The 11,581-nt window shown below is 40.1% G+C and overlaps 1 pseudogene; it reads right to left on the bottom strand.

Moving 5' to 3' along the window:
* Window positions 1–10,892: 10,892 nt before the first annotated feature.
* Window positions 10,893–11,324, bottom strand: LOC116458384 (multifunctional methyltransferase subunit TRM112-like protein; annotated as a pseudogene).
* Window positions 11,325–11,581: the final 257 nt, after the last annotated feature.

The raw sequence follows: 11,581 nt of genomic DNA, 5'->3' as shown, positions 1-11,581 counted from the left end.
TATGTTATAAAAATAAGAGCAAGCTAGTCTTACATGGATGAAGATGATGTGCCCAAAGTCTATCTCACTGCCAGAAAAAAGCAAACTCTTCCATGGAGGATGATACCATCATCCAGAGTCTTATAATTGTTGGTAGACAAGATCTGGCATTCAGTTAAAAAAAAAACAGTAATGCCAAAAAACTGGATCAAATGACTGAAAATCAAGAGACAAAGGAGACCACGAAAATAAACTTGTAGGTGACAAACATCTTGAGTTTTTAGCCAGATTTTTAAAAAGTAACTGTGGCTAGTATGTTTAAGGAATTAGGTGAAATGAAAAATTTCACCAGATGGGCTGGGTGTGGTGGTTCATGCCTGTAATCCCAGTACTTTGAGAGGCTAAGGTGGGAGGATTGTTTGAGGTTAGGAGTTTTTTTGTTTGTTTGTTTGTTTGTTTGTTTGTTTTGAGACGGAGTCTCACTCTGTTGCCCAGGCTGGAGTGCAGTGGCGCAGTCTCGGCTCACTGCAAGCTCCTCCTCCCGAGTTCAGGCCATTCTCCTGCCTCAGCCTCCTGAGTAGCTGGGACTACAGGCATCCACCACAACGCCCAGCTAATTTTTTTTTTTGTATTTTTAGTAGAGATGGGATTTCACCGTGTTAGCCAGGATGGTCTCGATCTCCTGACCTCATGATCCACCCGCCTCGGCCTCCCAAAGTGCTGGGATTACAGGCATGAGCCACCACACCTGGCCAAGGTTAGGAGTTTTAGAACAACCTGGGCAACATAGTGAGATCCCATCTCTATAATTTTTTTTTTTGAGACAGAGTTTCACTCTTGTTGCCCAGGCTGGAGTGCAAAGGTGTGATCTTGGCTCACCACAACCTCTGCCTCCTGGATTCAAGAGATCCTCCTGCCTCAGCCTCCCGAGTAGCTAGGATTACATGCATGTGCCACCATGCCTGGCTAATTTTGTATTTTTAGTAGAGACGGGGTTTCTCCATGTTGGTCAGGCTGGTCTCAATCTCCTGACCTGAGGCGATCCACCTCCCTCAGCCTTCCAAAGTGCTAGGATTACAGGTGTGGGCCACCACACCCAGCCAAAAATTATTTTTAAAGAAATAATTCCACCAGATAATTTGAATGCATAAAAAATAATTAATTATAAATCCCAGATGGAAAAACATAATAACTGAAATGAAGAATTCAAAAGATTAGTTTGACAGTATTTGACTCAGCAGAAGAGATTAATGAACTGGAAGATAGGTCAAGGGAAAATATCCAGATTGAAGCACAGAGGAAAAAGTATGAAATATAGAGGAAAGAGTGTAAGAAACATATGGGATATGAAGAAAGATCTTGTATGATTGTCAATAATGTCCCAGAGGAGTGGAAATAAGGAATGTGGCAGGAGTCATATTTGAAGAGACAGTAGCCAAGAATTTCCCCAAACTAACAAGGCATTAACACACAAATTCAAGAAGCTCTATGAATTCAAAGCAAGATGAATACAAAGAAAACCACATCTAGTCAAACCACAAAACCTAAACACAACTATAAAAATGTTAAAATTAGTGAGATTTTAAGAAGGCATAATTTATCTTCAAATAGCAATGAAAGTTAGCAAAGACTGACAGCTAACTTGTCCAACAGAAACGATGGACACCAGAAGATGATGGAATGGCATCTTCAAAGAGTAGGAAAAAAATTACTGCAAACTGAGAATTCTATACCCAGCAAAATAATGGTGAAATGGAGAAGAGGTGGGAGGAGTTCTATACCTTTAAAAATAAAGATGAAATAGAGACATTTTCATAAAAATAAAAACCTAGAGTTTTCATTGTCAGCACACATGTACTAAAAGAAATCATAAAGGGAATTCTTCAGATAGAAGTAAAAGAAATCCCAGCTAGAAGCCAGAGAAATGCAAGAAGGAATAAAAAGCACCAGGAAACGGATGTCTAAAGTAGTATCGATTGTTTAAAACAACAATAATAATGATGTCTTGTCGTGTTTAAAATGCTCTTCCTATACTCTTTTATACAGCTGAATTAAACACCCATCATCACTCAAACATAGCATGTACATTCTTCTCTCTGCATATTTAGCCTCTCTCTTGCCCATCATTTGAGGCCAAGTTATATCATAGTACCTTCAGGAAGTATTCACTGACCACTCCTTCATTTATGTCTCCTCTCCCACCTCTCTAACTCAGCACCATGTTGTCTGGGTCACTTATTTAGAACTTTAAGTTTTTGTTCTCTTTTTGTTTTTATTTCATGTTGTGTGTCTTGGTTTCTCACATAGATTGCATATTTAATGTCCTTTCTATGTCTGCTATAGGCTATCTATGTAGTGTATGCTCAATAAATGTTTATGGGATGATTAAATTTGTTGAAGAATAAATTGGTAATGAGTGACTGACCTCGTTGTTTTCTAAGACAGAATCTTCCATCAATTTGTTAATTGTTATGCTGAGATTTGATAAAGGAAACTAATACAAATATAAACCAGAAAAGCTTTAATAAGGTCTTGGATGAAAAATCCATGAAGGACAGATTGGATGTTCATATTTCATCTTTAACCTTTTGAAATTGATTTGATGCCTCTTTAATAAAATCTTTCTTGGTATCCTTGTCAAATGTATAAGGCTGGTGAGAGTATATCACAGGTATGTCATTTATTTCATTCTAATGTGAGTCATTGTACTATTCTGGATGTTAAAGAAATAAAAGACACAGCCCTTGAGCTTTCCAGAGAAAAAAATCTAATTGGAAGCTAAAACACACACCCATAAACCAACTTGAGGTAAAAGCCAAAGAAACATTTTAGTAATGTCAAGAAATATGGTGTAGTATAGACTAAAGCTGCAATACATAAGGAAAAGAAAAAGAAAAAATGATACCCTTGGGATGTGTTTATTAAGGAAGGCATCTGAAAAAAGGTAAATTTTGGCTTTAAAGATTAGATGGAAATATACAGTAAAGAAGGGGCATAGATTTTTCTAAGCAGTGAGAATTACATGCAATACACAGAGGCAAAATAATAAGTTATTATACATTCAGGCATCTATAAATAGACAGGCTTGAGGAATCAAGGGAATGTATGAAGCTAGAGAGAGGTGGAGGAGCAGTTGATAGAAGACATCAAATATGTTTATTTTTGAACTAGTGTGGAATTCTCTTTCTCTTTTCAGTAGAAATAACCTTCACTGTTAACAGCCCAGTCAGACCCCTTAGCTGATATAATGACGATCACAACTTCCTAGGCTATTATTTGCAATAATTTCTGCCATATGAGTGTAATGGGAAAAATACATTGCAAAGTGAATTACTTTTGAAATGTATTGCATGCCGACATTTGGGAAATTAGATCCTGAACACAATGCATCCTGATTATTGAGGTGCCTTGCCACTATGAAAAGATAAATACAGTCCAACCATTCAAAAAAATCTGCATGTTAAATTAATTTAAAGTTCTGTCCTTCGGTAAGGTTCTTCTCAAAACTTTTGGTCACTATTCAGGCAAATAACCATGAGCAGACACTATCCCTGGCCTAGATAGCCTACATGGGTCTGAGGAGTCCAGAAGTGCCCTCGTTCAAACATAGCCCCATCTTATGAGGAATCTTGCTGTGCTCATTCTCCTATGTACTCGACTGCTCCAGTGCTAGAGGTGCCTGTGCTCAGCTGGCGTCCTTTCCATTTCCTGGGAGAAGCACAGCCATGCTCTCTTATGAAGAACAAACAACTCTTCACATCTCCATTCCCACTCAGCAAATTCCTCCAGCACCACCAACCCATCTCATCATGAATGTGCATTTGCTTTCATCTGTAAGGTTTCTGTATTTCTGGGCTGCTGGGCTGAGCAAGAGTAATTTCAGCAGTCCTGGCTCCACAAGCACAGGTCAGGAATGGGTTTGAAGAAAGCTTTTCTGAAGATACCACAAATTTTGCTGTTTTAAACCAAGGCCTGCCTTGTTTACTGAACATGTCCAATTTGTGTGCTGAATACAGCAATATAATGAGAGGAAGGGAAGATGGACAGGGAAATAATGGGACCTCACGTGCAGATTACAAACAGAACCTAGAAATTAACGGAGAATGCTGAAGAGGAAGAGGGATATGAAAGCAATAGTGAAGGGTCAATAATTTCCACATAAATCAGACCAGATGATTATTTTGATCATTAAATTGATTTAACCACAGCTTTATATACAATCAGAGTACATGGCTCTATATATAACAACAGCTCGTGGTTGTAGTCAGAGAGGACTGGGTTTGTTTGAGTCCTGGCTTATTGCTTACCTGATTAATGGTTTTGGTTATGCTACTTAACCTGTCTTAGCCTCTGTTTCTTTATTGTGGTAGACACTATTAGCCTAAAATGAGAAGGCTAATAGTATCTATCACAATAAAATTGTTGTGAGGATAAAAAAATAATATTAATTAGGATGCATTATGCAAAAAATAAAAGTTGGCTATCATTATTTTCGAAATTTATCTAAGTCTAATTTCTCCAAAGCAAATTGGTTTATATTCACCAGGAGGAATGTCTAATTAAAAGAATTTTATACTGAGTCTTTTGTGGCAGCAGATTATCACTATCTGATCTTTCTTTTACTTCTGTATTTTCATTGAGTTGGCTTACATGAAGCTGCACTTATAAATTTAAATATGCCACCAATACCACTGGGCAAGTCTTCTTATAGAGAGCTAGATACATATTTAATAAACAATTAATATAGTTTGCAACTTCCCCAAAGTAGATTAGGTGAAAAATCCCAAACGCCTGAATTTGGGGAAAAATTTACACATATAAATATGAATATATTTATTTATTTTTAATTTTTTTTTTGAGATGGAGTCTTGCTCTGTTGCCCAGGCTGGAGTACAGTGGTGCAATCTTGGCTCACTGCAACCTCCGCCTCGCCAGTTCAAGCAATTCTCCTGCCTCATCCTCCCAAGTAGCTGGGACTACAGGCGCATGCTACCATGCCCAGATGATTTTTGTATTTTTAGTAGAGACGGGGTTTCACCATGTTGGCTAGGCTGGTCTTGAACTCCTAACCTCATGATCCACCTGCCTTGGCCTCCCAAAGTGCTGGGATTATAGGCGTGAGCCACCATGCCCAGCCGAATATATTTATTGTTGTTACCCTTGTTACAATGCTGCCGTTTTATAAATCAGGAAACTGTGGCAGAGAGAGGTTAAATAGCTTGATCAAAGTTACATTGATTGCTGGGCACATCCTCTCCATCCTTTTCCAGGTGCCTTATACCTAAGTATTATCCAAAACTCCCTCTTCATTTCAGCCTGCAAACCTCTTCCTATATTCCTTTTCTCAGTTAATGGCACCACCATCCACCCAGTGATCCAAGCTAGAAATCTGCGAGCCATCCTAGACTTCTCCAGCTTCCTCATTCCTCATCACACTAAGTCCTACAGAGTTTTATCTATCAAATATTTATTGAATCTGACCTCCTCTTCTCCATTCTTATCACCACTGCTTTTCATTCAAGCTTCCATCGTTTCTCACCCAAACTACTACAACTGTCTCCTCACTCATCTCTCTGATACCAGCCCTGCTGCCTTCACATCAGTCTTCTAAACACCTTCCAGGATGATATGTCTAAAACACAAACTAATCATGTCAATCCCCAGTTTAAAAACCTTCCATGGTTCCCAATAGAGACTGTTTTTTGTTTGTTCGTTTCTTTGTTTTTGTTTTGTTTTGTTTTTGAGACAGAGTCTTGCTCTGTTGCCCAGGCTGGAGTGTAGTGGCACAATCTTGGCTCACTGCAACCTCCGCCTCCCGGGTTCAAGCAATTCTCCTGCCTCAGCCACCCGAGTAGCTGAGATTATAGGCGTGTACCACCACACGCAGCTAATTTTCGTATTTTTAGTAGAGACGGGGTTTCACCATGTTAGCCAGACTGGTTTTGAACTCATGACCTCAAATGATCCAACTGCCTTGGCCTCCCAAAGTGCTGGGATTATAGGCATGAGCCACCACGCCTGGCCAACTGCTTTTAAAATAAAGCCCAGTCTTCCTAGTATGGCCCTTGTGATCCCAAAGAACACCTCTCTTAGTCCTAACAAAGTTTAATTAAAATGAAGTCTTTGTGTGATTCTCCCCCCTTTTAGACTTTGGGCTCTTGAAAGGCAGAGACAACATCTTTTCATCTTTGTAATCTCAGTATCTACCAATGCCAATTAAAAATTGTTGAACCCAAATGAAATGATGACATTATATTTGAACTTAGTAGATCAGCTTACACTTTTAAAAACAGTTTTCAGTCAGGTGCAGTGCCTCATGTTTGTCATCCCAGGACTTTGGGAGGCTGAGGCAGGAGGATTGCTTGAAGCTAAGAGTTCAAGACAAGCCTGGGCAACATAGCAAGACTGACTCTAAAACAAAAATTAGCCAGACATGATGGTGCATGCCTATAGTCCCAGCTACTTGGAGGCTGAGGTGGGAGGATTGCTTAAGCCCAGGAGTTTGAGGCTGCAGTGAACTGTGATTGCACCCTACTGCACTCCAGCCTGGTGATAGAGTGAAACCCTGTCTCTAAAATAAATATATGCAAATGGTTTTTGTTTTCTTTTTGTTTTTTTGAGACAGTCTGGCTCTGTCACCCAGGCTGGAGAGCAGAGGTGCAACCTCGGCTCACTGCAACCTCTGCCTCCTCCTACCTCAGCCTCCCAAGTAGCTGGGACTACAGACATGCACCACCATGTCCAACTAAGTTGTATATGTTAGTAGAGATGGATTTTCACCATGTTGGCCAGGCTGGTCTCGAACTTGTGACCTCAAGTGATCTGCCCATCTCAGCCTCCCAAAATGCTGGAATTATAGGCGTGAGCCACTGTGCCCGGCTGCAAATGGTGTTTAATACTTAAAAAAATTGAGATATAATTAACATACCACAAAATCCACCATTTTAATATATTCGGTGGCTTTTGGTATATTCAGTTATACAACCATCACCACTATCTAATTCCAAAATGTTTTGTCACCCAACAAAGAAATCCCTTACCCATTAACCATCACTCTGCAGTCTCCCCTATTTCCTTGCCAGGATTTTCTGGATGGGTCAAGTCTAATCACATGAGTCCTTAAAATTCCCAGCTGTGACGTCAGAAGAAGAGTTAGAGACATGGCAGTGTGAAAGGATCGGATGCCTGGTTGTTAGTTTTGAAATATGGGAGACTGTATCCAAGAACCAGAGAGAGGCCTCTGGGAGCTAAGAGAGAAGCCCCTCAAATCTTTCACTTCCACCAAGCTGAAGGCTCTCAAGAAAACTGAGGCCTCAATCCTACAACTGCATGGAACTGAACCGTGCCAACATCTGAATGGGCAAGGAAGCCTCCAGAAAGGAACACAGTCCTACTGACACCTTGATTTTTAGCCCAGTGAGACTCATACTAGATTCTGACCCACAGAATTATAAGATAATACATTTGTGTAGTTTTAAGCCACTAAGTTTGTGTTAATTTTTTATAGTAGTAGAAAACTAATACAACATAGACTTCTATAATTTTCTTTTTTACAAAATAGTGTATTTTGAAAATTGTTTTATACAACATGTCTTCTTCTTCTCCTTCTTCTTCTAGAGTCTTGCTCTGTTGCCCAGGCTAGAGTGCACTGGCGCAATCTTGGCTCACTTCAATCTCTGCCTCCCAGGTTCAAGCTATTCTCGTGCCTCAGCCTACCATGTAGCTGAGATTACAGGTGTGTGCCACGATGCCTGGCAATTTTTTTTTTTTTTTTTTTGTATTTTTAGTAGAGACGGAGTTTCACCAGGTTGGCCAGGCTGGTCTCCAACTCCTGACCTCAAGTGATGTGCCCACCTTGGCCTCCCAAAGTGCTGGGATTACAGGCGTGAGCCACTGCACCCGGCCCCCTTATTCTTTTTGATGGCTGCATCATACTTTATTTAGATGGTAATTTAAAATACTATGTTTTATAGTAGCAATTACTACACAATTCATCTTTGGCTTAGTGGAGGGTAGCTTGATGGCATATTCCCAGATTACCCCTGGTTCACTTTCTTCTGCCAGTATGGAATATTTGCATCTGTGGTTACTCCATGGTGTGAAGTGGTGGAATCCTCTTTGGGATCTCCCCTCTTTGTGGCTTGCTATGGTCTGAATATTTGTGTTCCCCAAAAATTCCTATGTTGAAATCCTAACCCCCAAGGTGAGAGTATCAGGAGGTGGGGACTTTGGGAGGTGATTAGGTCATGAGGGCAGAGCCCTTGTGAATGGAATTCTTGCCCTTACAAAAGACTCTAGAGAGGACCCTCACCTCTTCTACCATGTGAAGACACAGCAAGAAGTTTCCATCCTTGAACCAGACAATAAGCCCTCACCAGACGTAGAATCTGCTGGCACCTTGATTTTGGACTTCCCAGCCTCTAGAATAATGAGATATAAATTTCTGCTATTTATAATCTACCGAGTTTTGTTATAGCCGCCTGAATGAACTAAGATAGCACTTGTTGACAATGATAAACATCATATCGGTGCAGTGACACCAACACCAGACCACATAAACCCTAGGTTTTATTGGTAGAAATTGCAGTAAATGAACAGATGCATGAAATGATATTTACGAAGATGTAGCAGATGAGGAATTTATTGCAGTCTTTGTTCCCTAGCAAACAGTATTACCAGTTTCTGCATTAGGGTAAGTGGTGGCAAAAACTTTAGTTACATAGGATTAGTAGCCAAAGAAACACCTTCCACAGATTAGAGAAAGGCAGGTCAGGGGCAGGCAAAGTTTCAAAAGAAATGCACTAAGCCTTCCCTCTTAGAAATAACAGAAAGCGGGTAATGAGTAGGGAAAAGCAGATCTGGTAGGACACGGCAGCTGAGGGCTCATCCTGGCTGAGCAACACTTTTCATCAAGATGATCAGCCTCAAAAACAAAACAAAAACAACTATTGAGCTAACAAGTTCAGCAAGGTTGGAAGATACAAAATTAGTGTACAAAAGCGATTGTATTTCTATGCACTACTGATGAAAAATCTGAAAACAAAATTAAGAAAACAGTCACCTAGAATAAAAAATAGAAAACATACAAATGGTCAACAAGCACATGAAAATATGTTCTCTTATTTACCAGAGATTGAAAGAAAATATGTTCAACATCATTTGGGAAATGCGAATCAAAACCACAAAGAAATACTACTTTATACCTGATAGGAGAGCTATAATCAAAAGAACAGAGAACATCAAGTGTTGGCGAGGATGTGGAGAAATTGGAAGTGTCATACATTGCTGATGGGAATGCAAACTTGTGCAGCTGCTTTGGAAAACAACTTGGCAGTGCCTCAAAAAGTTAAATACAGTTACCATATGTCCCAGCAATTCTAAGTATATGCCCAAGAGAATTGAAAATGTATGTCCACACAAAAACTTGGACGCAAATGTTCATAGTAGCATTATTTGTAATAGCCCAAAAGTGGAAACAACTCAAATGTCGGTCAACTGATAAATGAATAAATAAAATGTGATATAGATATACAATGGAATATTATACAGCCACAAAAGGGAATGGAGTACTGACACATGTTACAACACAGAGGAAACTCAAGAACATTATATTCAGTGAAAGAAGCCACACACAAAAGACCACATATTGAATCATTTTATTGATATTAAATGTCCAGCATAGGCAAAGCTATAGAGATAGAATGTACATTAGTAGTTGCCTAGGGGTAGGAGGCAGAAATGGTAAGTGACCATTAATGGGTAAAATGTTTCTTTTTGGGGTGATGAAAATGCTCCAAAATATATTGTGGCGGCAGTTACACAGCTCTGTCAATATACTAAAAATCACTGAATTAAATACTTTAAATGATTGTTCTTATGGTATGTGAATTACAATTCAATAAAATATTGTATGAAAAGACAAGACCAAACAAGACAAATTAAATGCAAAACTGGTCAGTTATACCTAAAAAACTGGGGAGTAGGTGGTAGGGGGAGAGAGATAAAACTATGCCGGCCTTCCTTTTCTGTCTTGAGTAGGGCTAAAATGGGGCTCTGATCAGGTTGGCAGCAATTATCCCTTCAAATAAAAGATAGTAGGAGTCAAGGAGGTAGAGAAAGAATTTTACATTTTCAGGTTCACCCCAAAACTCTGGCTTGGGTAAGTTTTTCCAGTTTGAGCTGCTAAGCTGCTCTTGGAAAGAGCTGTCTAGTTCTGCCTATTCTGATCAAGGTCTTGAAAGCATAAGCGAAAAGTACTGGCACAAGTTTATCCCAGTCCAGGGCCTGACTTCTATGCCAAATTTAGCCTTTGGCAACTTCTTTCCATTGGGAGTCCCTGAGGACTTGTTTGACCTCCTTTTGGAAAGCTGCAAGGGAATTCACTCCTGGACTGTCGCCCAGCAAGTAGGGAGTGGCTCAGCAGGCTGCCTAATCCTCTAAGTGAATGATAAAGTGCACCCAGGCACAGTCCATTGGAAGGCCAATTCCCTATGTGTGGGATCTGGACTAGGAATTTTCCAGGTATGTAGAGATAATTCCCAACATTAAATATCGTAATCAACTTGAGAGGCAATCTTTCGAAAATGTATTGTACATATTCCTGCCTTTTTGTACTTAGGCTGTTTTTCAACTGGTAATTAAAAGATTACATGGCCACTATGGAAAAATTGGAAAGAATAGTACCATTCTCCTTCTCTAGAGTTAACCATTGCTAACAGTTTAATGTGTGTTCTTTTTTTTTTTTTTGGTTTTGAACCTTTAATGAGAAAAATATATATATACTATTGAGCCCAAGAACACTGTTTGGTGTGTCATTGGGTCAAGGGTTAGGGATACACATGGCAGAATTCGGAAACGGTATACATCAACAAAAATACACACGGTCATAACAAGAAAAACTGGCGCCTGGCACAATCAACTCTCAGTTTCCTCTTCACTCAGCAGCATGTTGGGGATCCTGTGGCTGATCGGGAACATACGTCCAGACTCTGGGCACTGCAAGGTGCCCTCCATCACTTCCACCTCCAGCAGCAGGTGGTGCATGGTCCTCAGAAACTCTTCATTCTCCTCATATCCCTCAACCGGCCCTTTAGGCACCTGGATCAGGCGCAAGTTATCAGCCACCTCCAGGAACACCGCCCACTCCACCTTGGGTATCATAGGCACCATGAAGTGGGGGTTGAACTCCACAGGGCAGATGCAGACCTCGGTGGCCTGGAGGCACAGGGGGAAGCCACGGGTCCCACCCCCCACACATGTGAGCTCAGTAGATTCTTAATGTATGTTCTTTCAGACCATTTTCTATGTGTCTGTAAGCACAGATACACATGTACGTGCACACACATGCTACCCCATAGCAGTTTTTTGAAACTTAAAAAAAACATAAATGATATCATACTCTATTGGTCCACTTGTTTTTGCATTTAACTATATCTTCAAGATCTTTCCATGTCAGAACATCTAAATCTACCTTATTCTGTTTATTTATTTATTTATTTAGAGACAGGATCTTGCTCTGTTGCCCAGGTTAGAGCTGGAATGCTGTGGCACAATCACAACTCACTGCAGCCTCAACCTCCTGGGCTCAGGTGATCCTCCCATC

The sequence above is a fragment of the Hylobates moloch genome, unplaced genomic scaffold (assembly GCF_009828535.3).
Source record: "Hylobates moloch isolate HMO894 unplaced genomic scaffold, HMol_V3 SCAFFOLD_19, whole genome shotgun sequence".
NCBI lineage: Eukaryota > Metazoa > Chordata > Mammalia > Primates > Hylobatidae > Hylobates > Hylobates moloch.
Note: the sequence above shows the minus strand (reverse complement) of the source record. Positions and strands in the feature narration are given on the sequence as shown.